The sequence below is a fragment of the Bufo gargarizans genome, chromosome 7, assembly GCF_014858855.1.
Source record: "Bufo gargarizans isolate SCDJY-AF-19 chromosome 7, ASM1485885v1, whole genome shotgun sequence".
In the NCBI taxonomy this organism is placed as follows: domain Eukaryota; kingdom Metazoa; phylum Chordata; class Amphibia; order Anura; family Bufonidae; genus Bufo; species Bufo gargarizans.
This window is the reverse complement of record NC_058086.1, coordinates 125,863,173-125,869,447: the sequence shown is the minus strand read 5'-3', so window position 1 is coordinate 125,869,447 and position 6,275 is coordinate 125,863,173. Positions and strand designations below refer to the sequence as shown.

The window sequence follows — 6,275 nt, the reverse complement described above, 5'->3', positions numbered from 1 at the left end:
CCTATATATATGAGCTAGGCATCCAGCTCCTCCCAGTGGGAAGGAGAAGCCGCAGGGTGGGAGGCTACAAGAAACCCAGAAACCAAGATGGCCGCCAGCACATGTCAAACGAAGGAGAACAGCAAGAAGGTAAGACCATGACAGTGACTTGAGGCTAGGACGGAGGTTCACCTTCCTTTAATTTGAAAAGAATTGAGAACCGCACTCTATTGTTTTAGCGTTCAGGTGCCAACCAAGGGCTGTAAACAGCCAATATATATAGATAAGTAAATTTGAGGCACACTATTTCCTGTACTTGCAAAGCAGAGAATTTATTTATTAGCATATAGTGCTATCATCCATTTGCCCAATCTGCTTTAGGGTTTTGAACATAAACCGGACGTTTCGGTCACACAGGACCTTCATCTGCGGTTTTATCTACAATATAATGATCAACAAGAGCAGGATTATAGCACTTTTAACAATAGGATTAAGTGCAAAAGATATAAGTATATATACATTACAGTAAGTCCTGAAGAAATTGTTATATATATATATGAAAAGAGTCATACATTGAGTTCGGGCTATATAGAGTATACAGAGTACGTATGTAGGACCACTTGACATGTAAATCACAAGATAACCAGATGGCACACGTCTATGGGATGATCGATATCAAATCAAGGTAGTACTTCATATATCTCAGTATGCTCCCCCGGCCTCATATAAATATTAGGAGCAAAATAAACCACCACCTAGAAGAAATGGGTATCTGCATTAACTTTCAGCCACATTCCCATTTAACCCTCTCAATGCTAGTTGCATATTAGAAAATTCTCATTACAGATGCTGATAATTAGAGGCATATATCGCAGTATACATTGGCTTGCTCTGGAGTCTTGCAAGGTAAGAGACCTGAAAAGAAAAAACCTTATTAGAGTTGCTATATAGTAGTCAGTACCTGTTCAGACGGCTGTGGGTTAGTGGGGCGCTGGATGCGTGGCGTCTGGGTTGGAAGGCCGCTATTTAAGGCTGTATGGGGTTCCTGGAGGTTCCGGTCATGTAATCGGAAGTCACATGGCCGCTGGGGCTAGCGTGTGCGTTCCACCTATGACGTTTGCGTCAGCGCTGCGTTCCACTATGATATTCTATGGGTCTGGCTTTAATAAGACCTATAGGAAGAAGGCCAGTATAAAAGCGTAAATGCTGCGCTTATGTTTTATATCGAGGAGTACACTAGGATCTGGTCTACAGGGAGGGCGGGGAATGGTGGCAAAATAATGCAGTTTAATTGGAATCAGAATATAATAGGTATACCTAATAAGGAATGGAAGATATAGGTTAAATAATAGCGGTTAATATTCTATAATAAATCAGGTAGAGGGAAATTATAACCAGGGATGGGTGGTGGAGTAAAGAAGGGGGTGAGGAGGTGGGGGGGGGGGGGAGAGGGAAACGAGAGGGGGGAGGGGAAGGGGGGGGGGAATTTCTCACCCACACCCGTTGCAGACAAAAACAATTTTCAGCGAGTCTGTGGAAAAAAGGGAATAGTATTTAGATCATCTTCCTAACAGTCATCAAAATATAGACCAATAATAAATACAATTGGGATATTAATGAGGAGCTCCGAGAACAAATTCAAGTATGAATAAATTCAAGTATTGATAAAAAAAAGTCACATTCATGGTTCAGACCGTTAGGCGAAAGTGCCCCTAATTTATGAATCCAAAAAGCCTCCTTCTGTTTTAGGAGGAGTGTCCGATTGCCGCCCCTCCTTGGTCGATCCACTCACCTTCCAGCAGGACAGTGCCCCAAACACACTGCTAAAGCAACACTTGAGTGGTTTAAGGGGAAACAGTTAAATGTGTTGGAATGGCCTAGTCACAGCCCAAATCTCAATCCAATAAGAAAATCTGTGGTCAGACTTAAAGATTGCTGTTCACAAGCGGAAAACATCCAACTTGAATGAGCTGGAGAAGTTTTGCAAGGAGGAGTGGGCAAAAATCCTAGTGGTAAGATGTGGAACGCTCATAGAGACTTATTCAAAGAGACTTGGAGCTGTGATTGCCGCAAAAGGTGGCTCTACAAAGCTCATCGACTTTAGGGGGTGAATAGTTATGCACATTGACCTTTTCTGTTATTTTGTCCAATTTGTTGTATGCTTTACAATAAACCAATTTAAAAAAAGTTCTAAGTTGTGTGCATGTTCTACAAATTAAATTATGCAAATCCTTAAACAATTCATGTTAATTCCAGGATGTTAGGCAACAAAAAATAGAACGAAGTCAAGGGGGGTGAATACTTTTGCTTAGCACTGTATACATTACAGAGTGTTGGCAAAACATACAAAAGTTATTTATGCATCTACCTGGGCATTTTTCGTCCCGGATTCTTTTTATAAACCGGGGATGTCTGCGCTTGATGTCTGACCATTTTTTTATGATGGCCAGACGTCAGTGTTTGAGACCCGTTTTGCGACAGATCGCAAATGCCAGCTTCCGCACAATCCGCTGCTTCTCGGCGTGGGACCGGGTGTGGTCGTATCCCCACACCAACATCCGCTGCAAGATAAAAATGCAAGCATATAATCCCAATTTTTTTAAATAATAATATTGAAAATAATTTACTCAAGTAAACTGCAAAAAGTATTTAAGTCTTTGAAGTGGAAATATTAGATTTAGGCTGTCTGCACACAGGCGTGTATTTTCACAACTACGGACCGTAAAAACACGGCCTGCTGTCCTGCAGAGTGGACGAGCGCACGGCGTCATTGGTTGCTATGATGCTGTGCGCTTCCGGCCACCACCGCTGTTCTGTGATACACTTGTATGATCTATACAAGTGTATTACTGTACAGCGGTGGCGGCAAGAAGTGCACGGTGTCATAGCGAGTTAGCAACCAATGACGCCGCGCGCTCGTCTACTCTGCAGGACAGCAGCCCGGGTTTTTACGGTCCGTAGTTGTGAAAAAACATGCGCGTGTGCATGCGGCCTTACAATTACGGTTAGAAGATAGGATTGTATTACGACGGTATGTGGGTGGGGTCTGAGCTTTCAGATATTGTCCAGCTAAGCAGAGATGTACCTGTCTAGTGAAGTGACGGTACGGTATGGGGTGTACAGCTGGTTCACCTCCCCGGATACGACCACACCCGGTAACTCTAAATGAACCAGCAAATACTGGCGGCCTGACAAAGAAAGCTTCTCCTGAGTCCTGACCAACAGGATACAAACTATAATATATAAAACAAAACATACAATGCAACAGCTCTCTGCAAACCAAATAAAGTGCAAAAATGCATAATAATTGCTAATGCTATACTTATAAATTAGAGATGCAGCAAATACATTTTGGATTAACTGGTGGTTCACAATAGCGTTTACGTACTAACTTACGTGTATCTTTTTACTGCCTAAATAAAGTACGTTAAAATTATCTTTATTAAATTATATATTAAAATTAAAGTACTAGAGTATACAAGAATCAGGTCAGATCGTGGTGGGAGATCCAAACTTTAGAGATATACTTAAAAAATAAAATAGTCCCAAGAGGATTAAGAAATCCTGTTCTACCTAACATCAGGCTTAGATCGGAGTCTCTGATGAACAAATGGGAGAAGGAGTCAATTGAATCATCACTACGGTTGATGAGATTCCTTCTTGAGGAAGAAAAAGAACTACTGGTCAAAAATACAGCAGAGTTAAAAGAAACCATTGAGGCCGCAAAAAAGTTCGCTCCTCTACCAGATTTTTCGAAAAGGGAAACACTGTTACAGCAGTCAGTGGAGAGGTTCACTGGCTATCTGAAGGAAAGGAAGCACAACCAGTTTGTACGGGATAGTAAGGATTTTAGAGAAGGCAAGATCCTTGAGTTTGCTGGTCCACAGAAAGAGAAGAATACGAACGAGAGTGAAACAGATTTATCCTCCTCTGAATACGAAACAGATCCTGAACCTGGGTCTGGCTCAAACCCAAATAGACGTGGTAGAGGAAGAGGCAGAGGTAGGGGTAAAGGTAGAGGCGGCAGGGCTCGTGACGGCAGTGAGAGAGGACATCGAGGCGGTTTTTTAGGGACACCTTTGGGTTCCCTGGAACCGACCCAATTCACAAGCGATTATTCGCTCAGGAACAGAAGAGGCAAAATAAGAGGTGCGAATTAGTGGACACTTCACAAATCATTAACCTTTCTAAACGGACTTTGACTGTCGCGGAAATGACAGTCTTAAGTAAAGGTTTATCATTTGTCCCTGAGTGTAAATTTAACCCTTTTACATGGGTGAAGGACATTAATTTATTTATCAGAAAACTGAAATGGAAAAAGTTTTTCTGCACCCATGATAAGGAGGAGTGTGATAAGCTGGGTATAGATAAAGATGACCTTCCTGATGTGAGATTGCTTGCTGATAGGGATGAGCGAACCCGAACTGTATAGTTCGGGTTCGTACCGAATTTTGGGGTGTCCGTGACACGGACCCGAACCCGGACATTTTCGTAAAAGTCCGGGTTCGGGTTCGGTGTTCGTCGCTTTCTTCGCGCTTTTGTGACGCTTTCTTGGCGCTTTTTGAAAGGCTGCAAAGCAGCCAATCAACAAGCGTCATACTACTTGCCCCAAGAGGCCATCACAGCCATGCCTACTATTGGCATGGCTGTGATTGGCCAGAGCACCATGTGACCCAGCCTCTATTTAAGCTGGAGTCACATAGCGCCGCCCGTCACTCTGCTCTGATTAGCGTAGGGAGAGGTTGCGGCTGCGACAGTAGGGCGAGATTAGGCAGATTAACTCCTCCAAAGGACTTGATTAACTGATCGATCTGCAGCTGTGGATCATTGAGCTGCTGATCCTCAATTGCTCACTGTTTTTAGGCTGCACAGACCGTTTGTCAGTCTCATTTTTCTGGGGTGATCGGCGGCCATTTTGTGTCTTGTGGTGCGCCAGCACAAGCTGCGACCAAGTGCATTTAACCCTCAATGGTGTGGTTGTTTTTTGGCTAAAGCCTACATCAGGGTGAAGCTGTCACACCAAGTGCATTTAACCAGCAATAGTCTGTTCATTTTTTGGCCATATACAAAATCAGGGGCAAGCTGCGCCTGTCACCAAGTGCATTTAACCCTCAATGGTGTGGTTGTTTTTTGGCTAAAGCCTACATCAGGGTGAAGCTGTCACACCAAGTGCATTTAACCAGCAATAGTCTGTTCATTTTTTGGCCATATACAAAATCAGGGGCAAGCTGCGCCTGTCACCAAGTGCATTTAACCCTCAATGGTGTGGTTGTTTTTTGGCTAAAGCCTACATCAGGGTGAAGCTGTCACACCAAGTGCATTTAACCAGCAATAGTCTGTTCATTTTTTGGCCATATACAAAATCAGGGGCAAGCTGCGCCTGTCACCAAGTGCATTTAACCCTCAATGGTGTGGTTGTTTTTTGGCTAAAGCCTACATCAGGGTGAAGCTGTCACACCAAGTGCATTTAACCAGCAATAGTCTGTTCATTTTTTGGCCATATCCCAGTCTAATTCTGTCACTAAATCCATACCGGTCACCCAGCGCCTAAATACTAGGCCTCAAATTTATATCCAGCTAAATCTGTCCCTAGTGCTGTAGCTGGGCGAGTTATTTAGTGTCCGTTCAAGCACATTTCTTGTTCTGGGTTGAAATACAATTCCCAATTTAGCAATTTCATAATTTAGTGGTTCCTGCTATATCAGAGCTCTTTGAAATCTATCCCAAAAAGGGTATATAATATTGAAGGTGCACATAGGGTCATTCAGAGTAACTTCACACACACCCGCTACTGTGTATTTCCAAGTCTAATTCTGTCACTAAATCCATACCGGTGACCCAGCGCCTAAATACTAGGCCTCAAATTTAATTCCCTCTAAATCTCTCGTTACCCACCGCTGTACTGTTGTTGCTGGGCAAGATATTTAGTGTCCGTCAAAGCACATTTTTTGTTCTGGGTTGAAGTACAATTCCCAATTTAGCAATTTCATAATTTAGTGGTTTCTGCTATATCAGAGCTATTTGAAATCTATCCCAAAAAGGGTATATAATATTGAAGGTGCACATAGGGTCATTCAGAATAACTTCACACACACCCGCTACTGTGTATTTCCAAGTCTAATTCTGTCACTAAACCCATACCTGTCACCCAGCGCCTAAATACTAGGCCTCAAATTTAAATCCCTCTAAATCTCTCGTTACCGTTGTCCTGTTGTAGCTGGGAAAGTTATTTAGTGCCCGTCAAAGCACATTTTTTGTTCTGGGTTGAAGTACAATTCCCAATTTAGCAATTTCAT

At 42.8% G+C, this 6,275-nt stretch overlaps 1 long non-coding RNA gene across 1 annotated transcript; it reads right to left on the bottom strand.

Annotated features, from left to right (window-relative positions):
- Nucleotides 1–356: 356 nt before the first annotated feature.
- On the bottom strand, nucleotides 357–2,497 carry LOC122943059. The gene is made up of 3 exons (XR_006390819.1): nucleotides 2,348–2,497; nucleotides 1,474–1,510; nucleotides 357–894 (listed from the first exon to the last, which is right to left on the bottom strand). It is a non-coding gene; the product is annotated as an uncharacterized LOC122943059 (long non-coding RNA).
- Between the last annotated feature and the right edge of the window lie 3,778 nt (nucleotides 2,498–6,275).